This window comes from Sycon ciliatum, chromosome 4 (genome assembly GCF_964019385.1).
Source record: "Sycon ciliatum chromosome 4, ocSycCili1.1, whole genome shotgun sequence".
Classification (NCBI taxonomy): domain Eukaryota; kingdom Metazoa; phylum Porifera; class Calcarea; order Leucosolenida; family Sycettidae; genus Sycon; species Sycon ciliatum.
The window spans coordinates 32,438,828-32,466,329 of record NC_088646.1 but is presented as its reverse complement, the minus strand read 5'-3'; the positions used below and the strand labels follow the sequence as shown (position 1 = coordinate 32,466,329).

At 45.6% G+C, this 27,502-nt stretch overlaps 1 long non-coding RNA gene across 1 annotated transcript; it reads left to right on the top strand.

The window, feature by feature from the left end:
* Positions 1–12,486: 12,486 nt before the first annotated feature.
* Positions 12,487–17,112, top strand: LOC135813700 (uncharacterized). The gene is made up of 2 exons (XR_010553093.1): positions 12,487–12,878; positions 16,521–17,112. It is a non-coding gene; the product is annotated as an uncharacterized LOC135813700 (long non-coding RNA).
* The last annotated feature ends 10,390 nt before the right edge of the window (positions 17,113–27,502 follow it).

The window sequence follows — 27,502 nt, the reverse complement described above, 5'->3', positions numbered from 1 at the left end:
CATAGAGTTTGCGAATGTACGGGATATTGGAGTAGTATGCACTGTTGAAAACAATGATAAGAAGTAACTTGGTGCAGCCAGATGAAGGAGGGCAGACAGCGGATGCAGTCGATTCGTGTGCATCTCTAATCAATGACGTAGACAGTGGCTGTGACGTCACTAGCACTGTGGCCTTGCTTGGTGTAGGCACAGGTGCAGCAGCAGGAAATGTTGCATAATTATTTTTGCTCGTGGTAGGAGCACCATGGCGCCCCTGCATGGCATGGCGCGCAGGAGTTGTTACATCATTGATCCTGCTCCCTGTAGGGTTAGGAGCGGGAGCTGTCGCAGAATTCCTCGCACCTAGTGGTGTTGGTAATCTTCTTCGTACTGGTAGCTTTGAGACCCAAATGTTGGTACTAGCATCACGGCTAGCCGCAGGCAGTGGTGACCACCATGTCGCCGTAGGATAGGAATGACTTCTCCACGTCAACAAGAAATAAAGCAATGCAGCAAAGAACGAGACTATCTGCCAGGCACTACAGCTATTACGCATGTCTCCAGAGACCTTTCTCGGACATCACTTCAATTCACCCTTTTCGCTGTCGTCAACTTTTTAAAACTACTTGGCAGTGACGAGAACAAGGGAAGAAGGAGCCTGAGTCTGGGATTAAAACCGGAAATCCATGCGCGCGCACGATCTCTGTGCAGGAAGCACAGCAAAATTTGGCAATGTCTGGCGGGAAGTTGTACAGCATGCAATCAAGAGTAGATAAACAAGAGTGTGCAACTCCGGATCTCTCCTGCACAATCTGCAGATACCCCGCGCCCACGGCGGAATTTTTTGTTTACGTCACCTTTTTTCAGAGAAACGCGGCTTTGCCGCAGAGCAGTGTGAGAGCACGTGCTGGGCACCGACCTTGTAGTGTAAAGCCCAGCCAAGTGCACGAGGGAAAACTCTCCAAAAGGCTCGCAGCGCGTGCGTCGTCGAAAAGATTACGTCAACAAAAAATTCCGCCGTGGGCCAATCCATCCGGAGTTGCACACTCTTGTTTATCTACTCTTGATGCAATGCATAACTGCTGCTTAAAACCACTTGGGCCTCAAAGGTCAAAAGTTCACCGTCCAGAGTCCGTTGTTTGTTACGGGTAAGGCAAGGGAATCCTCATAAATAGAATTATCCCATGGTACGGTACTATAGGCCTGTTTCAGCCAATCAGGAGCCTTGCTGACCGGGAAATAATAGCCAATACAATCCCGCGCGGGATGATATTCATTATTAACTGGGTTCACTTTTACCGTACCTACTACGGTGCACCCTGCATTGGCATGCCCCCACCCCCTCTCGATTCGATGCAATGCATCTTGCCACTGGAGTAGTAGTAGTAGTAGTAGTAGTAGTAGTAGAATTTATTATTTTGATAGGGAAGGCCCTACAGACGTTGCCGTCTTGTTACAGGGAACCCTAAGTGCTCTTTACAGAGCGAAACAAAAACGGATAGATGCTCAACCTGACGACACGAGACAGGCAGAGAATTCCACCTATCAGCGCCAAGGAAAGAAATGGAGAACATGCCATATCTAGTGGTAGCAGCGGGCAAAGAAAGTGAAGAGAATGATTGCCCTCTAGTGCGCCTCTCGGTGCAAGTAGCAGCCGACTGGAGGGGGAACATTGAGGAAAGAAGAGGACTTGTAAGCTGATGAATACAGCGGAAAACAAAAATAAAAAGCCTCAAGTTGAGACGAGATTCGAGGGAGTATAACTTAGCGTGCCGCAAAACAAAGACAGTCGGGGTACGGCGAGGGAGACCAAAAACCTGTTTCATGCTGATATGACTTAAAGTAACAAGGCGAGAGTATAAAGATGGTGTAAGACAGTGAGCATACGAGTTGCTGGCGTATTCAATAGTGGATTGGATGAGGGATAAATAAAATATTCGCTTAGTTGTGTGGTCTACTGTACGGCGGCAGCGGCGGAATGCTCCTATCTTCTTATAAACAGATGTACATACATGGTTGACTTGATCCTCAAAGGTGAGGTGTTGGTCAATAATGAGGCCAAGATAACGCGCTGTGGCAGAAGGTCGAATATCGACACCACCGCATGCAATGGTAAGATCCGGCGGAAGAGGCAGAGCCTTCTTCCGAAGCACCATGAACTTCGTTTTCTGGGCATTCAAGATGAGACCAATGCTTCCAAGGTACGTATTTAGTCTGTTCAACTCACTTGTCAACTTGTGCTGAAGTTCTCCAGTAGACTGACAGTGTATATAAAAGGCGATATCGTCAGCATACTGTTGGGACTCTGCGTGGCGAAGTACTCCAGGGACATGTCGCACGTACAAAGAGAATAACAGAGGCCCTAGCACCGACCCTTGCGGAACGCCTCGTGTACAATGTGTCTCGTCTCCTCTGTTATTTCCAATTTTCACCTGTTGTCGTCGACCCTGGAGATAGCTGGAGAACCACTGTAGTGCTACTCCGCTTATGCCAATAGCTTGAAGCTCGTTAAGTAGTAGTTCATGGCGTACCCGATCGAAGGCCTTGCTCATGTCCACGAGTACAACCCCGCAATACTCGCCCTTGTCCACACTCATCATCCAGCGGTTTACTGCGAGAGTTAACGCATCCTCACAGGAGTGCCCTCTGCGGTAGGCGAATTGCTCGTCTGGGAGAATACGAAGCTCAGCGTGATCTTGAAGGAACCTTATCATTTGCCGATGTACTACCTTCTCGAGGATCTTAGAAACAATCGGCAAAAGTGAAACGGGGCGATAATTCGACGCTTCAGATTTGTCCCCTGACTTGTGGACAGGACACACTGTAGCCAATTTGTACACATCTGGCACCATTCCAGTACTCAAGGACTCGTTGATGATCTGCGCTATGGGACCTGCAGCGGCAGGCTCACAGAGGCGTAGGAGCAGAGGAGGAATGTCATCCGATCCAGCTGCCTTGGCACAGTTCAAATGCTTCAACAGGTCGCTTATCTCCAGAGCTGAAACGGCACGAAATTCTTTAAAAGATGGGGCGTCTGCGTCAGCTGTTGTCGAGATGTCAGGTATTAGGTTGCTCAAGGGTGGGCAAGGATTAGGATCAGTGACAATGGACGCAAATGTGGCACTCAGATCGCCTAACGTAGCTTTTGGTTGTTCACGGACAAAGTTGCGCCCTGTGAGCGAGTTTAGAAGCGCCCACTGTTGCCTTGGCTTATTCTTCACATCTCGAAACTCCCTGTTGTAATGCTCTCGTCTCAGCTTTCTATTTAACAGTGTGCCTTCCCTCCTTGTTGCCCTGTACTGTTGTTTCACAGATTCATTTCCGGGATGTTTCAAAACCTTCGCGTGGAGGTGCTTGCGCCTTTCTAACAACCGTCGGAGTTGATCGCTTACCCAAGGCTGTGGTTTAGGCTTAGCCCTAGCACTGATGGTAATTTGTTTCACAGGCGACTTTTCGTTCAGAACTCTTTTGCATAGAATAGAGAAGCTAGTTGCCATTGTGTTAACGTCTGGTGAGCCATCTGGGGGTACTCTGCGGAAGGCGGAATCAGTGAGTGCATCAAGCATGGAATCGGTGCATTCGTCTGCAGGCAGTTTCCACAATGGCGGCTTCCGTAACTGCCGCACAACTCTCGTAGGTTTAGTCATAGGCAAGACAGTCTTTACTAAGACCAGCTGATGGTCAGTAATGCCGTGCAGGGCAATGGCATGACATGCGGAAGTTTTAAGGTCGTCAGAGCATAGCGCTATATCGAGGCAGGTACCCGAGGGCAGCCTGGTCGGTTGGGTCACGACATTCCGCAGACAAAATTCTTGGCAGTGTTGACGTAGGTGTCCGTATTGTGGTGATGTCTTCTTTAGGACATCAACATTGAAATCCCCTAGAATGATGGTCTTGTCATTCCGCGCTATAACGTGGTCTACAGCGGAGGAGAAGGTCTCCCAAAATGCGACAGGCTGTCCTGGTGGTCTGTAAGCGGTACCAACAGTGATCAGTTGGTCTCGTTTTGCATGTGGCACATTGATTTCAGCGAAGAGCACCTCAGGACGTACTAATGCCGTGGTAATTGACGATGGGAGTTGAATTAATCTTGCGTCCAAGTGACTTTGGATGTAGAGTGCAACACCACCGCCATGTCGATTACGGTCATTGCGAAAGACGGAGTACTGAGGAATGTGGATGGCTGCGTCAGTGATGGAGTCATCTAGCCATGTCTCATTGACGGATAGAACGTGTATGTTATGGTCATGTAATATTTTGTGAACATCATGCACTTTGTTTCGTATACTAGAAATGTTGATATGAGCAATATTCAATTCGGAATCTTGTATAGGACTAGGACATGTGAAATCAACAGAAGGGTTCCCACGTGCATCCTATTGCAGAATGCGAGCAATTTCATCCATGCTCATAGGACGGCCTTTACTCAGGATCACGTCCCGAGGTAGGGTGCAGGGGAAATTCTTCTCCCGGAGGGCCTTAAACTTTGGAATCAACTCACGACGTCTGGCCTGCTCTTGTGGTGTCAGATCGTGGTTGACAAAAACATCACGTGCGCCATATTTAGCAGCACGTTTTCCATTCATTAACACTCGCTTTCCCTTCTCTGTGAGCTTGACTTTTACCAGTCTTGGGCCAGCACGGGCGTTCCCAGTTGCCTCACCCCGCTTCTTTGGTGTAATGGCGCGGAGGAGTCCTTTCGATCAGAACCCAGCGACAAAATACACTACACAGAACCGTGAGAGGGTGGGAGCATGCCAATGCAGAGTGCACGTCGGTACAGTAAAAGTGAACGGAGAGAACTTACCTCCGCGACTACGTCCAAAACCAGATTCCACACAAACAAACAACGAACTCCAATCACTATTCAACTCAACACTACGACACAAAGGAGACTTCGAAGTGCATCTGTTCTCATTCACTCTTTGTAAACTCGAAAACTACACAAAGTATCACCATCCGAGTGAAAATTACTAATTGCAAGGAGAGATACCGTAACAACTCGAAAAGTACAAGACGTGAAAGTGAGAGGAAAATCTTGTACAGAATAATTCAACAGTGTGAAAGAAGAAGAGCTCAGCAATCCATGTGTGACGTAGATAAGATATGGATGCAAGATGCGACCCGCAGTGATTATCATGACATTGTATCCAGTACGATTACCACAAGAACAATCTAAAACGTAGAGTGCTGCTACAAATCCAGTATGCCTATAATATTATAACAAGATGAACGTTCTTCTGATTGCATAGTGGCCGATAGTGATACAACCAAGAGTCTTGATACAACGAAATGCACTTTACTCACTGGTGCCAATGTCCGACGATATGTACAATGTGGTTACTGCCTGCACGGACAGTGTTCAGCAAGGATCCCAAACCGTTGAGTTGAAAGTTCCACGCCGATCCAATGACAAGGAAGTCAGCACCAGCATCCATAATGACGTTGTATCTCGTCGTGACTTGAACTTTTTGTTGAAGTATGGCCCTTACTTTGAACCAAATGACTATGTATCATAACAGTGCAATCTTCGTCAATTCTCTAGTCCAACTACTAAAAGGCGACTTGTCTCCCGAGCTCCATCGCTCTCAAACCTTGACTGGATTGAAAAGAAAGGCAGCATTTTGTTTTTGGTATAGCTGTACCTTGGTAATTGTATTCAGAACGCAGTTGCGTCGATCCCCAAAATGCGTAGATGTACCTGGGATAAGTAGGATATTGACCCGCGTACTCGGGTGTTACCGTACCCTCATATCATCCCTCCTGCTACGCAGTCGGGATGATATTCGGGAGGTAACACTCTCGTACTTGGGTAATCTCTACTTATAAAAGAGAGGCACCTGTGACGTGTGTCTGTGTGTGTGTGTGTGTGTCACGCTCCTTATAAAGAAGAGCCACCTGTGACGTGTGTTTTTGTGTCACGCTGAAGCGCTGCGGAGCAGCGCTGCCCTGAGCACGCGAAGCGTGCGAACAGTGTAGCACAGTGTAGCTAGCGGCCGCAGAAGCACTGAGCACGCGAAGCGTGCGCATCGTGTAGCTAGCGGAAGCAGCCACAGAAGCACTGAGCACGCGAAGCGTTCGAATCGTGTACGTGTAGCCACCACCACGTGCTGAGCACGCGAAGCGTGCGAACAGTGTAGGTGGTAGCGCTTATACTTATACATAGCAGACACGATCAGTACGAGTAGCAGTAGCAGCCGCGCGCAGAAGCACTGAGCACGCGAAGCGTGCGAATCATGTAGCCACCTAGCCTAGGCCATAGGCATAGCACTACTAGCAGCCGCACAAGCGCTGCGGACCACGTGAACCGTTCTCTGCAAATAGAAACATCTGCAACAAAAGGATACAAAAGATCTGCACTGACTGCACTCTGCATCTGATCTGCGGTGAAGAGCGCATCGCACTTTTGTTCGTAAGTTTATGAATTTTTTGAGCCGCTTCATCCGCCACCAGGTGATGGACAACCCTGACCAGCCTCCCGAAGGCGTAACCAGTGGTAACAGACGTCCCTCCTTCTCCTTCCAACGATGAAGAACCTCCCTCACCAGGACTTCAGCGGTCTGGCCACCACCACGTGCTGAGCACGTGTGCTGTTCATGTACTTGCTTCACCCGCATGCCACATTCGGCCAGGCAACGCTGGCGGGGGTGCTGCTAGTATCCTATACCTACAACGTACCCGTACGCTAACTGGAAAGTCTAAGCCGCGCGCAAATAGTGAAAAAAAGCCAAAGCAGCAGGCAGAACACGTGGGAACGCACACTGAACCCCGTACCCGTAGCGCTGCCACACCCTGGCACGCAGGCAAGACGGTGCTCATGAGCTCAGTACAGTACAGTGGACACGGAAACGGAGTACAATTATTATGTCATGTACTGTGACGCAGAGGGTACGAGGGGAAGTTAAAGGGGAAGTTAAGGCAAAAATTAAAATTTCACCAGTTGTAGTCTTCGGGGTGCTGACAGTCCATCCTCAAGCGTGCAAAAAACATATCTCTGCCACTAATCGAGACTTACACTGATTTTTGCGCTTTTGGGCCCAAATAAGTCTTGATGACGGCAAAAAATAATTGTCAACTGAATACGGAAGTGAACGAATTTGGTCGAAAGTGTCGAACCACCTTCATGACGAGCAACCGTTTGTGGCCACTGTTTGTGAACTTGGAGCTTGTTATGGTGTGTGTCGGCAGGAATTTTTTTATGGCGATCAGGAAACGTTTTTCACATCGAAATCAGTGGTTACCCTTTGAAATTGAGATGTTCAAACAGCGAATTTTCTACGTCGAAATGAAGTTGGAGCACCATCGAGTTTGATTATTCCGATTTCCTTGGTGGGCTAAGGTAAGGGTAATTAACAGCTAGACATAAAAATCTCACCTGTTCACGCCCTGTATAATCCAACTTCGACCTTCAAAGTGGGCGTACTCAAGCAACATAAATCATACATGCCGTATACATAAACCTTTGAAGGGAGCATGAAAACACGCAAACGCATAGCTGTGTATACATGTACATTGTAGACCCTAGTTTGTGTTCCTCTGTGTGTCTCGGTGTGTCGTCAATGCTGTATTCGACAACCGTAAGCATAAGGAGAAAGTTGCCGCTGTACGCGCTCTTGTGTGTAGTATGTGTGCCGCGTTCAGTTGCTGTCTAGTATGAGATATCGGTACATGTAGCTGGGCTGGTGGTGCGTATTGCCTTGATGTGGATCACCTAACTCGTGGCCTTCTAAAGCCTGTCGAAACGCATGCCGTTTCAGATGTATGGTCTCGTGGTGTGTGTGTGTGTGTGTTGTGTGTGTGACTGTGTGTGTGACTGTGTGTGTGTGTGTGTGTGTGTGTGTGCGTGTGTGCATGTGTGCGTGTGTGTGTCAAAATGCATGCCGTTTCAGATTTATGGTCTCGTGGTGTGTGTCTGTGGTAGGAACCGGTGGATTCTGCTCGAAAAGGTGGCAGATTCTGCTCGAAAAGCAGTGAAATTGGCAGAACCATACAAACCTTATGGCGGGCAATTCCTCGAATTCTGCTCCATTTCTTTATCCACATACCAAACATGCATGAAACTTACCAGAAAAAGTACCGAATTCTGCCAATTTTCTGCCGGCAGAATCCGCCGGACCCTAGTCTGTGGGGGGGGGGGGGGGGGGGGGGGGTTGTGTGTGTGCGCGTGTGTGCGCACGCGCGCGTGTGTGTGTGTGTGTGTGTGTGTGTGTGTGTGTGAGAATCTGTCGCGCTCACAATATCTCGTTTTCTGCTTATGAAGCTACATGTATATGTATGTGTTATTTGTAGGAGATTACAATGTAGAGGTGATTGTCTGCTTTGCGTTCCTCTCTGCTTGGCCTGCATTATCAATTAATTATTTATCAGTACTGGTTTTTGCTCTTCACACGTACACGTACCCCCCCCCCCCCCCCCACCCCCGCACACAAACAAACACACACATACACACACACACACACACACACACACACACACACACACACACACACGCGCACGCATGCTTATGTATACGGTTTCAGTTTGAAAAATGCAAAGTGTCCTGTACATGTGTGCGTCTGATGCATTCACACGAACTTCAACGGTCTATGATGCACGCGTCACTTCTCCTTTGACTCTGAGTTTGAGGAAAGAAAACCAAAGCATATCAATACAATCACATACATGTATACAAACTTTTAAAAGTGTGTGAATGTACAACGTACGTTTGTCTTGTTTATGCTGTGTGTCACTTTGCTCTGGGCATGGAAATTCTGTCGTATTTGTGAATTGTCGTTATATACGCAGTGGTTATTAGAGAAGTTGACTGTGTGTGAATGTACAAAGTACGTTTGTCTTGTTTATGCTGTATGTCACTTGCTCGGCCACCCGTGTTGCGTTCTATCTGTTTCGGCTATTGCTACTGCACTGTTCTAGCCAGAAATTATTGTTGATAGGGAAACCGAGTGCGAACCTGGCTAGGATTTGTTGGTGAGGTACTCTCATATGTGCGTATCCGTGCTCGTTTGTATTCCTCCGACGGTGTGGCACGTGCGCGCACACACATGTGATGTATGCGAAGTGTATCCGGCATGTACGAACAATGTGTGTGCATCCGCGGCACGCATGTTTGACATGTTTGTGCTCCACGTGTGCATGTAGGATCTAAACGTGTGTAACGCAAGCGTGTGGGGCACGCCCATTACGTCTGCGGCACCGTGACATGGCCAGTATGTGATGTCCGACACGGGTGTGCAGGAGTGGCGCGTGGGCGTGTTCGCAGTGTGCACGTCTATACTCCAGCGTATTGTCCACTTTCCTGGTCCCAGGAGGGTTTTGGATCTGTGGAAAACACGTGAACTGAATACAGTGGAGTTAGTTTGAACTCTTGTGTGCTTTCTGTGCACAGGTTTATCTACGGAATTGAGTATGGTCAAGAAATGCGTCTGAAAAACCTGGAGCACCATCGATTTTGCCATAACCATTACTCGAATGTCCGAGAGCAGGGTCGAGGGCAACCACATTGTCGAAAATTACACCTGTTCACGCCCTCCTTTCAGGTTACTGGCTCGTTTTCGCCGACTGCTCTGAATCGTACGAAAAATTCAAATGTTCTCCGCCGAATGGCACCATCACAAAGTCTTTCGGATCATTTTCGATATGCACCTCGCGAACATACCACCTTCCTGCACTCATACACCACAAACAATGCATGCTCCATTCGACGAGGTGGGTGTCATGAGTGTTCTTTCACGTCAGTCGCCGAAAGTCATTTCAGGGTGAGAATCGTTCTCAAGAAAAAGATCGCAAAAATCAGTGTAAGTCTCGATCGAACGCTTGAGGATGGACTGTGAGTCGAATGGTCGTGGTCCGAGGAAGCTGAGACGCTCCCTTCCTACTTGAATCCCAATCGAACTCGCGCACTTCCACCGAAACTGGGTGACTGCGCCCTACTAGATGGGGATTTGTATGCAAAATGTCACTAAAAGCGCCGTTTCGTTCTTATAAAAGCATGGATGACCGCGATTGGCCCATATGTTGTAGTCTTTTGGACGCTGAGTCGACTGGTTTTGGTCCGAAAAGGCTGCGATGCAGCGTTCCTCCTTTATTCCCAATCGAACATGGTTGAACAAGTGGTCACGTGCTCCTGCGTACGCCAGTCAATTGGTCACCGTGCCTGCAGGGTACAACTAAGGCTGTGTTTACATGAAGCGTTTCAACCCGGGTTGAGTTCGACCCGGGTCAGATTTCAACCCGCCATGTCCCAGGTATCTTCGTCTGTCACTCTACCAAAAGCTAAAACTCGTTTCGGTCTCTTTTCAGTTTCTTTCATCGGTTCCGACCGTTGGAATGCACTCCCCGCTGCAGTCCGCTTATGCTCTTCACTGCACCTATTCCGTAATTCAGTACTTTCATTTCTAGGGTACCCTGTAAGAAGGCCTTAGGCCCTCTTCAGACTAGGTACAAAACAGCCTATAAGTCACATTTACATAGAAGTTTCCAGGACAACAACAAGAATCTGGCGGGAAGCCTAAAAAGCTGCCCAATCCTTTCAGGCAGGGTGCCAACCCTTGTACAAGGCAACTTTCCTGCATTTATCGTACTTTCGAATGCTGAGTGTCGGCTGGGTTAACCCTCAACTCTTGTTATATGGCTGTATTGTTTTCGCTATTAGTTAGTTTTCTTTGTTATGATTTCTTTTTTCTTTTTCTTTTTACCAGGCGTGGGCCATCCCCTGAATTCATAGGTGCCAAACATTCTTTTTTCTTTAGTTTTCTTTGTTATGATTTCTTTTTTTCTTTTTCTTTTTACCAGGCGTGGGCCATCCCCTGAATTCATAGGTGCCAAACATTCTTTTTTCTTTCTTTTTCTTTTTACCAGGCGTGGGCCATCCCCTGAATTCTTAGGCCTGTGGGAATGCCCTATTAAAAATTTAATAAATAATAAATAATAATAATAATAGGTGCTAACTCTTTAAAAAAAAAAAAAAAAAAAAAAAAAAATTTATCGTACTTTCACCAGGCAGTTGAACGAACTTTGTACCCGGGTACGACTGTCCGCTGCTTTCCCACATCCCAGGCCCCTTGCGCAATTTCGTAGGGTCAAAGGTTGCCTGTATATTGCATGTAAAATGTGTAGTCTGAATACAGGCATGGAAAAATGTTGCTTTTTAGGTTTTATGTGATTTTGTACTTGATTTTCTATGTACGTAGTCTGATGAGGGCCTAAGGCCTGTGGGGATTGCCCTATCAAAAATTTGATAATAATAATAATAATAATAATGTGCATAAAATGAATGGCGCGTTTACATGACGCATTGCGCTTGACCCGGGTTGAAATTTCGCCCCGGGTTTATTTCAACCCTCCCCCCAAGGGGATAGGAGGGTTGAAATCAACCCGGGTCAAGAAAATCGTACAAACGTACTTCTGTGCGTATCTCGCGCCAGGTTTGAACAGCACTGCAGATGCAAATTTCGCGCGAACGAATTCACGTGACCATACAGGACTGTAGAAGTGGACTTTTGGCGGCATATCAGTATTTGACCCGGGTCAACTGTCTTCATGTAAACGCTCACCTCTTTTGTCTATCGTACAGACTTTCAACCCGGGCTGAACTCGACCCGGGTTGAAATTTCTCATGTAAACACAGCCTAACTTACTAGCCTGTTGAGGTATATTATGCTCGGCAGGCCGCGAAAGAGGGGCCGTTACCTGGACACTTAATCGCGCGGGTAGAGCGAAACTGAGCACCCTGGGATGCGAGCAGCTTTTTAGCTCTCTATATTATCAAGAGTAGATAAACAAGAGTGTGCAACTCGCGGACGGGTTGGCCCACGGCGGAATTTTTTGTTGACGTAATCTTTTCGACGACGCACGCGCTGCGAGCCTTTTGGAGAGTTTTCCCTCGTGCACTTGGCTGGGCTTTACACTACAAGGTCGGTGCCCAGCACGTGCTCTCACACTGCTCTGCGGCAAAGCCGCGTTTCTCTGAAAAAAGGTGACGTAAACAAAAAGCGCGGGGTATCTGCAGATTGTGCAGGAGAGATCCGGAGTTGCACACTCTTGTTTATCTACTCTTGATATTATGTATCAGATTGCAACGACCAGGAGGCTCTTATTAGTGGCTGCAAATGACTGATATCAAGAGTACATAACCCCCCAGAGTGTGCAACTCCCACATACCCTGCTGTCCCGACAGAATTTCAAGTTGACGTCATTATTTATGACGCAATGCTCCTTGCACCAGTGATTTACAACATGTGTACGGGTGTCAACGCATCACACGTTTATCTTTGCAATAATTTGTACAGGATCGATCTGCTTCGGTCAACCACAGGTTCCGGATTCGTCTGATAATCCGTGTACAGTGCGCATTGCATCATCAAAATGACGTCAACTTGAAATTCTGTCGGGACAGCACCCATAGTGGAGTTGCACACTCTGGGGGGTTATGTACTCTTGCTGATATCCGTCACTTGCAGCTCTGCATCAGAGACCTGTTGCTGGCCTGAAGAGTTGTAAAATTACTCCTTCGTAGCCGGGGGAGTCAGAGCGAGGGCGATTCACGGCTTGGTCAAAAAACTGTCGGCCTGGAACGTAAACGTCGATCTGCCGACACAGTTCACTTGGTTCAAACGCCTGACCTGGCATGCTGCCTTGCGTGAAAGGAACATTTTTCCGAAAGCAAGCTTCTTCTCCAAAATTCGAAATTTCTTTCCAAAAATGCCGTCGTCCTTGACCTCGAAGCTGAATGTTGTTAGGATAGAAAATTAGCGAAGATGTAGCCGACCCATTCTGGCAAGCCGTGTGCCCTCTGGATATGCAGTTGTTCGCCATGCTGTTGCGCACAGTCAACAATCTTCTTCTCCTTCGTTCGTACTTTCACTTTCCTGACCACGAATACAAGCGGTACCCATGCTCAGGTTAGTGTTTATTTGTCTGTCTATGCACATACATGTATTACAATGTACTGTTCGTGCTGCAGGCACTGGCCGATCATGGAAATACATGTAGAGGAAGCAGCCAGCTTTCTTTGAATTCTCATCCTTTCAACAAAAATATGTACACACTTTCCTTGGTTCCTTTTTCCCACCGCCACCATGCATGCACTGCTTTTCAAGTTTGTGTTTGCTTTGGCAGTGGTTTCATGGGCATCCTTCAGCCTTCCCTGTCATTCAAAATTCAGAATAGTTTCCACCCAGGTGCTAGTGCCTCTGTTCTCCTTAGCACATTGTAGTAAAATTATTTGCAACTGTCCACCACTGCACTCTTGGCTCACATTCACCACACCATAGCGAGGAAGTTTGTTCTTGGATAGATGTCTGGAGGATGTAGAGCATCTATCCAAGAACGAACTTCCTCGCTATGGTGTGGTAAATGTGGGCCAAGAGCGCAGTGAGGAGAGGTGGACAGTTTCAAATTATTTAGCCCCATCCGATCCTTTCTCCGATAATTATGGACATGTTTTACTATACCGGTATATTGAATGGCCACTCATGCTTCTATTGAGAGGTAACACCACTCAGGAAACTGAGGAAAGCCAGCCGGTGTTGCACAGGATTTGAGGTTGGGAAGAAAAGATGTTCCGATAAAAGAACTGCGAGTACATGGGAAACGTATTATGGAAAGGGCAGTCTGAGTCGAACTAGGATCTCCTGTTCCAGACTGTACCGAAAGCGTGAATATGAATACCGTAAAGTCGCGGATAAAATCCGGGTTTGCATACAAGCACATCGCAGATAGAAGCCTGAAAATCAAACGGGTCGAATGCATATAAGCCCGTCGCGCGTAGAAGCCTTGCTCTATGCAAGCGTGGATCGGGTGGGTCAAGAGTGCATGCACTATGTATGGTGCATAGTAAAACTGCCGCCATACCGGTAGTCAGTGGTAGATCTACGCGTGTCGCACTTAGAAGCCTGGCATACAAGTCTGGCAAAAATATCAGTGGTGCATAATAAGCATGGTTTGCATTAAAACCTGATGGAGAAAGCGGCTTATGTGCTTATAAGCCCGGCTTTTATCCGCGACTTTACGGTACAGTAGAATGCCGATATTCCGAACAATCACTTATTCGAAATGCCAGTTTTCATATTGAGGAGCTAGGGTGTGTCTAGTTCCTGTGAAGAGAATGTGAGAAATGATGGAAACGTGAAGGAATGTGCAAGTCTTAGATGGATGTGTGACTGCTCCGTTATCCGAATTTTTCCCCATCCGAACCCCCTGGAGAAAGCGTGCGCCCGAGGGGTGCGGATAATCTACACTTTGCTGTAACAGTTATGTACAATGCGTGCCGATGCACATTGGACAACGTTGCAAATGTAGAATTGTAGGTGGACTGTGGTTCACATTAGACGATCAGAGTAGCCCCACCAAACGAAGAGAGCTCAACATCACAAGGTAGAGCTTGCATGTACAATCGAAAAAGAGTACATAATTATACCATTAGCTGATGTTGACTTGTTAGTGTGCGTTACGAGGTCTGAAGAAAATGTTGAACGATCTCGGCTGGGATGACGGCTACACCTTAGCTCAGTGATTAGAGCATCGCTGGCCTCAAGCGAAGGTCCCTGGTTCGAATCCTGGTGGTGACAGTCAATTTTTCTTCAGACCTTTCCCGTTTGTGCCTTTCCCTCTAACCAGTGAATATTACTGTTTGCTTCGTACTTTGAGTGATTATCACTTACAGTTACATATACAATGTACTTGATAATTTCTTAGCGCATGAAAATCGGAGTCAGTACCACAATATTCCTCCCTCACTATATGAGTCTAGATACTTTGAATGTGGAACAGGGTCCAGGACAGGATCGTCTGCTCTATCCGAATTATGGCCTGGTTGCAATTTGTCTATTTACCAGCAGGTACATCGCACCAGGGAGTCATAGCACCTACACTGTAGGGAGACTACACAATACTTTATAGAATTTTGGGTCAGGATTTGGAGGTTTTCCGTGATCTGTGCAACCCGCGATCACGGCATTGACCTACTGACCCTGAGAACGGCCCAGGTTAGCAATACCATGTACGAGCGTGTATAGATCTGCCCAATGGTGCCCCAAGGGTGGCTGAAACAGGAACCCCTGGGTTGAACCCCATGTCATTTAGCTTTACAGTCGCCTGTGTCGTCTCCCTAGATGCTACAACTCCCTGCGTTGCACCCAGTAAATGCAGCACATCAAGTATACAGCCATGTAGTGTTGGTTGTCACCTGTTCTGATCGTGTGATATCACTAACAATCTTCTACGGTCCATTCATTTTTAACCTGGCACGTTAGGGGCCGTCCATAATTATCTATCTTTAACAGATTGAGTATCTTTAAAACGAAACGAGAAAAAAATCGTTCATGGGCGGGTGGGTCAAGAAGGGTTTCGTAATGAAAAATATTGATAGCTGAAACACTAGTCCATTCCAGCTATTTTTCGTTGAGGGGTGAGTAGGTGGGGGTGGGGGACGGTCACAAGTTGCTCATAACTAAACTTTTCATTTCGTGAAAATTATCGATAATGCCGGGTCCATAATTGTCGATCTTTTACACGAAGAGAAAAAGTTTCGTTTGTTGGTGGGTCAAGGGGAGTTTCGTTTCGAAAAAATATTGATATTACAGACATCAATCGGGGGGGGGGGGGGGGGTGGAGGAGGGTCCTTCTTTCATTTCGTGAAAATTATGGATAATGCTGGATAGCTCCTTTAAATAGTCTATGCAATAAAATAGTTGTTTTCTTCACACAGTACCGTAAAGTTTAAACAATATCCGGCCATGTTTGTACCGAACATTTTTTCGAAAGGTAATTTCTCAAATGTTGCCTTGAGTACATTCTCAGCAACATAGCGGGCCAGTTTCAAATAATTGGACTGCAAACTTGCATCGCTGGTTGTTGCAGCTCCATGACAGGTCGTATCACGGGAAATTGAGTCCAGCTTGGGTGCAGTAGCATGCATGTACCTGATGATATTGTCGCAATGGATCATAGTGAGGGCGTAGCAGTACTTGTGCACTGATAGTTGGTAATGGCATGAGTACATAACCAAGAGTGGGCAACTCGATGATCCCTCTGCCCACGGCAGAAAGTTTCATCACTTCGGTTTTTGTGGGCCATTGGGCTCATTAATACCATCATGCGTAGCCAGAGATCAAAACTTGTACATCACAGCTACGGCAGTTGAAGCAGAACAATGAACTGTGGATCCATGCCTACTGAACCTGATGAAACACTCTGTCTACATGGCACATGTAGAAATATATGCGCGCTTGCTCATAACCATTGGATTTCGAAGCCGATCGTACCTTATGTTAGTAGTTGCACATTCTTAGCAGTTATGTAGTTTGATAATAACGTTACAATAGATTATTCATACTGGTGGAAACGTTATGCTGGTTGCATATTTGGTACCCGGTGTGCCATGACCAGGCATGCTAATTCATCGGATATTAGCAAGTTTGCCTGCCTGCTGGGTGTTGTATCTTAGCTTCACTGTACTACAAATACGATAGGCTTAGTTTTCCTAAATTGCTTCTTTATAACATCCAGTTTGTTTTGCTGCAATCTTTTCATGTGTTTTGCAGGATTGTAGCCAAGGGTGAATACCATTATCATGAGCGAAGGTCTCTGAGAACTCATGTCTGAAGGCTGGTCATGTTGGCCCAACGATGACTTTCATTGCCTGTATCCGCCACCTTCATACTGGAATGAACTGGAACATGTTCACTCTCTGTTTCTCATGTGGAAGGACGGAACAGATTGTTTGTCTGTCTCTGTGGATCACCGAAGGCTGAACAGTACAGTTGGAAGAATGTTGGAAGAATATTGGATCTCACGAAGTGACTGAATCTGAAGCGGCTGACATGCATCTGCACAGCGCTTTCTTTCTGAGATTTGCTTCAAGGCAGGTTATTGTGTACAATTTTGTCCACAGTATTCCTATATTTGCCAAACGTATTTCTCTGATAGTATTGTGACTACACACGCGCAATGATCTCTCCGTCATCAGTCTTTCGCAATGATGTGGCTCACTGACGACAGCATGCATAGCCATAGATCAAATGAGCAGCTAAGGTAGTTGAAGCAGAAGAATGGATCAATGCATCCTGAACCTGGTGTACTGCCTTTATGCACCCTCAGTAGTATTTGTAACGTGTTAACTATGAAGTATCAACATTGCTTCTCTTCTATGTGGGTGGTGTGAGTGAATGTCAGATGGTCTGTACTGCCATGGCCGATGGTGTTCACTGGAAGATGTTGGGTTGGACCATTGTGCCCTCTTGCAATATGCTGTTGCAGCCTGAAGGCAATGAAAAAGTTCGAATGCTGATCTGCTTTCAAGCGTAGAATGTTACATTATGTGCATTACATATTTTCATAATTATGTTTTGTACTGGAGTGTGAATGTGCGGCAAGTGCATGCACATGTAAGTATATCGCACTGCAAACAGCCTAAGAGTTCACATGGTGTGTGATAAGTACACTTTTGGAAAGTGCGTGCAAAGTCGAATCATGTAATGTTAAAACAGCCTTCGTGCTCCTCCCTGAATGGCTGCACAAGTAGAAATCTCCATCTTCCTTTGCTTCTTTTTGCTTGAGCTGGCATGGTGGTCGTAGAGTTGGAAATTGTCAAGTATGATAACAATCATTGTTTGGTCTGGAGACAAGAATGCATTTGGATAATTGTCCCAGGACTGCATGGCTTCCCAAACTGCATGTTGAATGCCATAGATGATTATTGTTCGGTTCAAGAAAGGACTCGTGGGTCTGTCTGGCTATTGTGAGCTCTCGCTAGTCCATTTCCATAGCACTTGCTCTGGATTCACTCGCTGGAATATTCTCCAGTATAGAACAAGAAGTTTAAAAAACCTACTGGTGATATTAGTATGTTATACTAGTTTCTCCGCACTGTACCGCAGCTTTTGTTATCACACACATGCGGGTTATATAGTTTATCTACAATCCAGCATGATGTTCTTCCAAGAACGCCCCCGACCTAGGCCGTCGGAACGACGTTCTTTGGTGTGCAACATCACTTATAGTTCTAAATCTTAGAATTACCGGTAAGCGCAGGATTTTAGTGATCACGGTTCCAAATGCATGTCATTGCACTCCACCTTTGGGACTTATTAAACATGTCATTGCACTCCACCTTTGGGATTTATAAAGAGCTGCATGCATGCCAAAGCTTGTCATAAAAGAAGAGCAGACTTAAATAGGCATCTTGCATGCATGATTTCTAACATGTAACATCCCTGCCGAAGAGCGTTCTTCCATACTACAGTAGAGTCGAGCGTCCAAGAACGTTGTGTCCAAGAGGTTAGCCTGGGGTGCTCTTATTTTTCAGCCATCCGGCTGCGCTCTTATAGCATGTTCTTAGAAAGTTATATATAGAAACAATCATGTTAGTAGGCGTCGAGGCGACAATAGTTTTAGAATTGCGATCAACAGAACGAGCTGAACCGACATTTCACAAAGGCTTTTATTGTTTTCAAAAAACGAGTGGATACGAAGGCAGTGAAGAACGTGGAAGAAAGAAAAAATGTGACATGGAAAAAAATGATGAACAAAAAATTTGTACTTCGAACTAGTTTTCGCACAACACTCCTCAGGAAGCTACGTTGTACTAATGAAAAACAATCCAGAAAGATACTAATAAAGAGAAATGGAGTGAGAAGAAACAACACCTATGAAAATGATAATCCACAAGCGCGGTGATAGGTCAGTCTCCTCCAACTACAGACCAATATCACTGCTCCCCCATATGTCAAAGTTACTTGAGCACATAGTGCATGATCAACTCATACGCTACATCCAGAATGCACCACCCGCACTGCAACATCTCCCTGCAGAGCAATTCGCCTACCGCAGAGGCCACTCCTGCGAAGACTTGCTGACTTGTGTTACCAACGATTGGATGCTTGCCTTGGACAAGGGTGACTACGTAGTGGCTGCCTTCCTTGATATGTCAAAGGCCTTTGACACTGTCAACCACAACATGTTACTTCAAGAACTACTTGAGATTGGTATTGGCGGAGTCGCTCTGCAATGGTTTCACAGCTACCTTACAAACAGACAACAGTGCGTGGTCACTAAGACTCAACAAGGGCAACCATACACAAGCAACAGAGGCGTTCCACAAGGCTCTGTTTTAGGGCCGTTTCTATTTAACTTGTCCGTGAGGAAACTCCCCGCTGTGCCCAAACACTGCAAAGCCCGTCAATACGCAGATGATGTGTCTTTATACAGGGCGGGGAAGAATGTCCAGAACTTATGCAAAGACCTCACAGAGGACATCATCAAAGTAAAGGAATTCTTGGCAACGAGAGGTCTTATGTTGAACTCCTCGAAAACCCAGCTTGTTGTGTTCAGGCCAAAGTCGAAACCTCTTGACCCCGATGTCAACGTTCAGATTGAAGATGTCACCATCACCCCTAATGCACACGTGAAATACCTCGGTATAGTTCTTGACGAACATCTCTCCTTTGGAGTTCACATTGCACAATTAGAACGTAAAATAGGCTGTAAGTTAGGAATGTTTAGAAAGGTCCGAGACCATTTAACGATCGATGCTAAGAGGGCTTTCTACATCTGTTCCATTCAGTCCATACTTGAGTATGGGTCTAATTCCTTTGCTCACTGCCTTTCTGCCTCCCTCCATGACCGTGTTGTCCGACTTAGTAATAGAGCGCTGCGTATTGTATTTTGCATGCCCCGCCTATCTGATGTCTCCCTTGTTCTTGCCCGCTACCATATCATTCCCTTGTCTGTCAGGTACCAATTCAAGCTGTACGTTCTAACGTACCGTGCGCTTCATGATCTGGCTAGTGTCTTTGTTGCTAACTGTTTCTGTCTCCGCTCTAATTCTACCTGCACTAGTTCTCGCACCCGCTCTCAAGTGTCCTCTTCCCTTGCTCTTCCGACAGCCAAACGTCGCTATGGTTTATTTTCTGTCACTTTCCTTGGCTCTGACCGCTGGAATGCCCTCCCAGCGGAGGTCCGCTCAAGTTCTTCCTTGCATACCTTCCGTAATTCTGTTCTTCATTTTTTAGGGTACCCTGTCAAAAGGCCTTAGGCCTGTGGGGATTGCCCTATCAAAAATTTAATAATAATAATAATAATAATCCTAGCACTAAGGTAATAACAGGAAAAACTGCGAAAGCAATTAACCATGGAAGGGCAAGAAGTCTGACAATGTGAGTCGTGAAGTTCGTGCGATCATCAAACAAACCGACTATGCGGTACACTTCATACCCGTGTACACAACGATGCGTTCGTTCACGGTGTTGAAGGACGTCCTACCAACCCATCATTTAAGTCATGTAATCTACAACTTTGAATGCCGGAATTGTGCTAGCCGGTATGTTGGTAGGACTGTTCAGCACCTGAGCGAACGCATCAAGCAACACACTCCTTTACACATTATCCCACGTAGCGCACAACTGGAGCGTCCCACGCGGGGAAGACCCCGTAAACAACCACTACCTCCGCCAACACAGGACCTAGCGTCCCACTCGGCAAGTCCACCATTGGCTCCCGTGGCCATGACCAAGTCACTCCCTCCACCAGCGGAGGTGGATGTGGCTTCGGCGACGCCACGTGTGTTGCATGCAGACACGTTTGCATCAGCATCGCTTGCTGCATCACCGGCAGAGACGACAAAAATACCTACCTCAATATCAACGAGACCCAGAAGAACAACTGCTAATTACACCATGACCTATTTCAGTACGGAAGTACCGAGCCAACGTAATACACAACAGGAACGTGAGACGAGGGATGGGAGGAGACGGGACCTGATTGCTCCGAGGCAGGACGTCGTTGAGGAGGATTCGGCCAGTGAGTCCAGTGATTCCGGTGAGTGTGAGAGCGAGAATGATTGTGTGAGTAAGAGTGGGTGCGAGCGTGTGTTTTCTAGTAGGAAGTCATCAGTGTATAAGCATCTTGCATCTCGTCCTGATTGTTGCAAGGTGTATTCTGATTCTTCTTTTTCTGTTTTGTGCCGTGCTCGTCATGGTTATAAGTTGCAGTTGAGTGTGTTAGAAGCTGTTTGTCAACGTATTCATAAGCCTGATCTGTGTGTCCAGAAGGACAGCATTATTCATTTGAAATTGTTTTAGTGGCAGCTTGTTCTGTCGGTTTGGCTCTGGTTGGCCATGGTGTCATATCTTGTGTCACAGTATACTAGTAGTCCTTATAAGTTCGTTAATTGCTTTCGCAGTTTTTCCTGTTATTACCTTAGTGCTAGGATTATCATTTTCATAGGTGTTGTTTCTTCTCACTCCATTTCTCTTTATTAGTATCTTTCTGGATTGTTTTTCATTAGTACAACGTAGCTTCCTGAGGAGTGTTGTGCGAAAACTAGTTCGAAGTACAAATTTTTTGTTCATCATTTTTTTCCATATCACATTTTTTCTTTCTTCCACGTTCTTCACTGCCTTCGTATCCACTCGTTTTTGAAAACAATAAAAGCCTTTGTGAAATGTCGGTTCAGCTCGTTCTGTTGATCGCAATTCTAAAATCATGTTAGGATCATAATTATGTATCCCGAAAGCTACCGGAAAACCAACACCGCCATTCTTTTAAACTTAAGGCGGTGGTGTTCTTAGTATTTCAGGCTGGACATTCTTGGGCAACACGTTCTTCGGCGCCTGACTCTACTGTAGTACTGTACATGAAATACAGCTGCTACAACTGTAGTAATATAGAATGCTGATTATCCGAATGATTGATTGTCCGAACTGCTCAGGCTGCATGGCAGCAGGCTGTCATCAACATGCATCCCATGATAATTTCGAGGAGCTGGAGTGTGTGCCAAAAAGAATGAGAAATGAAAGTATGCATGAGGAAATGAGTATGTTTTAGATGAGTGTTTTCCCACGCCCTTATCCGAACATACATGCACTCGATCGCCATAACCCCTGGCACACAGCACACAGCTTCAGAACCTGAGAGAGTATGATATGGGTATGTCACAAGTACTCCCAGGTCCCGAAGCTTTCGTCTCAACAAAGGATCATAATCGACGACTTGTAATGAACTACATTTTGGTGGTATTATACCGTACTTGTTTACGAATGAGTTTAAAGCATGAGAACTATCCACAGCAGACATTCTCACTGTTCGGAGTTGCCAAAAAAGTGGTCCATGTACAAATCAGGGATGGGTACAATACAGTGTACCAACATCTGAGGTGAGTCTATCAGGAAAGTGAATGTCGTCCACTCTATAAAATGGGGTCCCTCAAGAAAGATGGGATTTTGCAGCCATGGACGTTTCCAGCCAGGTGACTGTATATACAGTGATCTAAGTTATGCAAAGCTGGACATGAATGATTGGCTGGACACGTCGAAGAGAAGGAAGAGAGAAGCAGACCAACCTTACACCAGCTGAGTGTAGCGGCCCAAAACAACAAACTAATTCTGTGTGGCCTTAGAGGAGCTGGGCAAGATGTGTACAGTGAATTAAACAATACAGTAAAAGTGGGAGAAGAAGTGACAAGACTGAGTATGATACACTGTGCCAGCACAGTGCACATACTAGTGCAACTGTTGGTGTAGTTACAGTTAGCCCACACAAGCAGGTCACTCGATTGTAGATACACAGAGCGCATTCTACATCATACAAAACATGTTGAGCTAGGCAGCAGTGGCTGGCATTTACCGACATGCACCAATGCCAATGCGCGGCTTGAGCAAATATTACAAGCCTCAGAACACCCATACGCCATTTTAGAGACAGAACAAGGCGATGAGTAAGCACCAAAGGATTATATGAATAGCGGCCAGGCAATAATTCAGGCCACTGCTGCTAATCAAGGACTAGTTACTAGTACTAGTATGTTGTCAGTGTACCCTGAAACGATGCAATCACAGCGAACGTGATACATGCACATCATGTTGCCTGGTTCTTGGTTAAAAGTTGTATCCTCAATGCTTGAGGTTTGTGGGGTCCCTCCAGCTTCTCAGAGTCCTGCACAAAAAAGATAAAAGCAAGTGCAGGTAGAATAATAGTAAGCTCACATAAAACCTCTTCGTCTTGCTAACAAATTTCGTGATTAAATCCCCAGCATGGGAACGAGGCTACAGGAAAAAAAAGTTCAACCATAATAATGCAAAAAGGCAACTTTAGCTAATCATATTTTTGGCAGCAACACTATACTGTTTGTATAGGAGAGTTGGCTTGGTGTATTCATGCCAAATGAACTCCATATAGTATTGTATTACTGTACTTCATCATTTTACTTGAGCATTCATTCCCAGTAGCCCTAATGTCTTCTAACAGAGTGAGCAAGGTACTGCATATTCGGCGCATATTTTATTTTCGGCTATTATCGGCCTGCGCATTTGTAATTCGGAAAGTGGTGGACATCACGCAACTGAATTGTAAATAAAAGGGGGTTTGTCAACTGACAACCGCATACTTTTTCGACATCACAAATAAAATAATTTTGCGTCCAGCGCATGCGCCAGGAGCGAATAGCAACTGAATAGAGCGGTTGTCATTTATTTACTAGAGGAAACGCAAAAGGTAACAAGATTACGTAACCAAAGGTGAGAAGGCACTGAACGAACTGTCAACCTACGAATACAACCTCAGTGCAACAACGTGCTCTTTCTGCTTACACAAGCAGAAAGAGAAAGAGCATATTGTTGCACTGAGGTTGTATTCGTAGGTTGACACTTCGTTCAGTGCCTTCTCCCCTTTTATTTACTGGGCATTTGTAGCCTAAAATTTGTTTTGCAAGGTTCAATGTGACAGTGTATACAGGCATCAGCAGTACAGACTGAAATTTCAATGTGGCCGAGATGTGTTTTTGCCCTGGGGAGGCTGCAATTTAAAAGCGTCGAAAATTTGCATACTTTACAACACAGTACTGAGCATGCGGTGAGCTGATGACGAAATGAATTGGAGGTGCTAATAATGCTAAGGGATTCGGGGGTGCATCAAAGGGGTCAGCACCAAGGAATGGGATAGATTTGTGCCCAGTTCGGGTATGTATATTGGGTATAGAACGGAAATTATTGGCTAAGCCTCGGGCAACTCCTACCAGTATTGCCACCAATGGCCCATGGCTACTGATCTCTGTGATAGAAATGAGACGTGTATGTGAAACCAAAATATGGCTTTTCAAGATGTACTGTAAGACATTCTGTTATAACGAGTCGCAAATTTAACGATTGTCCAAAATTCATAGGTTAACGAGAAGATATGTTAACAATCTTGCAGTATTCTGCCATATCCACACACAGCATATATGAAGCAGTACGGCCTCAACGGATATATTATAACGAAGAAATGTCATCCGTTAAAACGTTAGATTTGCTTCCTCGTTTAAATATATAATATATACTGTAAGACATGATTGTATATTATAAAATCATGTCTTACAGTATGTGCATTTTGTGAAGATCTGATGTAAATCATTAGGGACACCTTGTTGGGTCTTGCCAACATTCAATTATTATGATGTTCATATCTATGCAATAACGTTAATGGAATTATCAGCAAGAATCAATAACCCCAAGAGTATGCAGCTTTACACATGGAGTCTGCCACAACACGTTTACCAAAGTACATGAACCTAGACACGAGCTGAGGAATCAGCTGAGCTGCTGCATCATTTATGATCTGCTATAGTTTCCAGTCTCCATGGAGGTTTTTCTTGGAAACGTCGAATCTACAGTATTAGGTGTGAAACTGTTGTACTAAACCGCAGGAGATAGAATCTATTCAGCTCGGACAACATTTCACTACGTACGGAAGGAAGTACGCCGATCAAAGCTTGCTACACTCCCGTTTAGTCAACTTAACGGCCCAAATAATGCTTGGGTCATGAACTCATCGCTGTTGGTCTTTCGAGGGTGCCTGACAATGGTTGTTAATGCACAGCACCAGCCGGGCCAAATGACAAGATCAGAGACATAGATCTTCCTAGTTCAATTGCTGAAACGTGACTTGTGCAAATGTTACGTAGCAAAAGGAACTGTACTATGGCACTACACGCCATCCACAATAATCAAAAATGCCCACTTGACAAAACAGAATTTCATCAACGGAGCCCCTGGATTTTCTCTTCTGTACATATGCATTATGGAGTCATAGCATAAGGGAGACGGCACGGTAGACTTTCACCCTAAATCATGACGAGGGCCAGCTGGCTGCCCATACTAACAATTTCATTCGTAATAATTCGATTTGGGACGCAAATATCGGTACTCCGTGTTATGTGGTTATTCCCGAAATTGGCCCGGATAGATTTTCTTCATTTCTTCAAGTAGTACAGCCAGCTACATGTACATTGTATTATGGTTCATATGCTAAACATTAGATATTTGACATTGAATCAATATGAAGTACTTAGAGTGCGGTTTACTGAATCCAATATTGGCTGACGTGTACCGTGACAATGTACCAACACATTATAGTCAAACATAATGACCCAACAGATTTCATTCAAATTCTGCAGCCGGGCCGGGGTATACTTACATGTAGATAAAAGTAAAGTAAGTAAATTATCGTATCCGTTCCCGAAGGGAACTCACGACGGCCGCTAACACCCGATAAACCCTAGCGGCAGATGCAGCGCCTAACGGTGGGGTTGAGTGGGTAAGTCTCACAACCTCTGGCACAAGTGCCGAAAACGACCACATTAGCTGCATCCATGTACCCCTTGTGCCTTGCCACAAGTTAGTTCCCAGTTGACTGTGGGTAGCAGCACGGCTGGAAAAACCGCTCCCAGGCAGGACTTGAACCAGGTACCTCTCGTATCTCAATCATGGTCTTTGACCAACCCACTGTGCCTGCCTGGTACATGTTGATAGTAACGGGAAAAGTCTGCATATGCATAGTTATAGCCCCCCCCCCCCCTGCAGCTACTAGTACTAGAAGCATACTTTAATAATAATAATAATATCTTTATTAGGATGACCCAGAGGCTTGTCGCCTATCAAGGGGTTCACCGCTTTGAAGGATGTACATGTACACGTATGAGCTAAAGTGAAAGTAGTGAAAAGTTGTGCAGCGTGAATGCGTTGGGGAGCACACGGGGGGGGGGGGGGGGGGTTATGTACATGGCGTAGGCATACCGGAGAGCGAAGCACTATGTTTGCAAGTGAGTTTGCGAAGCTCATTCTTGAAAACAATAATGGATGGTTCTGCAGTTAGTCTTGGTGGGAGGCAGTTCCATAAGAGGGAGGTTTGGAAGAGAAACAACGATTTTGATGTGGTCTTTGCTTTAGGGAGAATAATTTTGTTAGGGCGTCTCGCACTCTGCGTGATATTGAAATGGAATGAAGCTAGGCAACGTCGATACTTGAAAATAAATTTGTGCATGGTAACCAAGCTTAAAAACTGCCTGCGGTAAAGAAGGGATTCAATGCTAGCTTTTTTATTAAGATCCTGCTTGGGTGTATTAAAGTCGATTTGGATTTTGCGTTTCCTAAGGTAGGATCTTGCAAACCTGGCCTGGACTCTATCCAGCTCAGTCAAGTCGCTTGAACGAAGACGAAAGGACCACACAACGACGCTATACTCAATCACAGGTCTAACATAGCACTTGTAGAGGAGCATCATGGCCTGCGGTGTAAGACGATGTGCCATGTGACAAAGTAGGCTTACTCTCTGCTTGAATTTGCGACTGATGTCAAGGTAGTGTTGACGGAAGTTTAGGTCTGCATTGAAGCGAACTCCCAGATGTTTGAGGATGTCAATACTGGGAAGAGGTAGACCCTCCATAGTGTAGGTGGCAGATGTTGATGATGCTGCCACTGGCTTATAACGGAAGCTTAAAACAGAAGTTTTTGAGGGCTTTGTCAAGTGCTATCAATTTGTCGATTTGGGGGTAAATTTACATTATTACTCTCATCAAGAAAATTGATTATGCCGGCATAATTTTTGGCTTTATCAGGTCCTTTTGAGAAGGAGCACAAATTGGTATCCGAAAAAGAAGGGCAGATGCCCAACGAGGCTGTTATATACACACCTGCTATTGAAGGACCATACATAGCGCTTCTTGTCGATTTGGTACATGTATAATATTTCAGCAGCCACATGATAATAGGACATCACCCAAAAGTTCAGCGTTTGCTTGTGAATTTGGTATTCCTCTTACATGACATTGTACATGTATGTACTTCCACCAATCTCCCAGTCCACATCATGACAATGATTTGAGTCATTTTTCATGATGATTATCAGTTCTGTTCTTTTGGTCTTTTTGGTGAAGGATATACAATCATGTACATGTACATGTAAAAGCATAATTGGCTGTTTTCACGAGAATCCGCTAGAGCATAGCCCTTTCCCAAAGGTGCTCGCCCTTTTTGGCCCTGTTGGAAAATCCCGTTTCTTTCGCTCTTTTCTGCGTTTTTTTGGTGAATATTGCCCTTTTTGAGCTTTTTTAGCTGAAAAAGTGCTAAAATCTGTTCGCTCATGCATGCGATCACAGTTTCCGAGTGCTCGATGGCCCTTGGCACGCTGCTTTTTTGTAGTAGTTAGTAGTAGTAGTTTTTATTTTTACTAGGGGAGTCCCAACAGGCTACTGCCTTTTTACTGGGAACCCTAG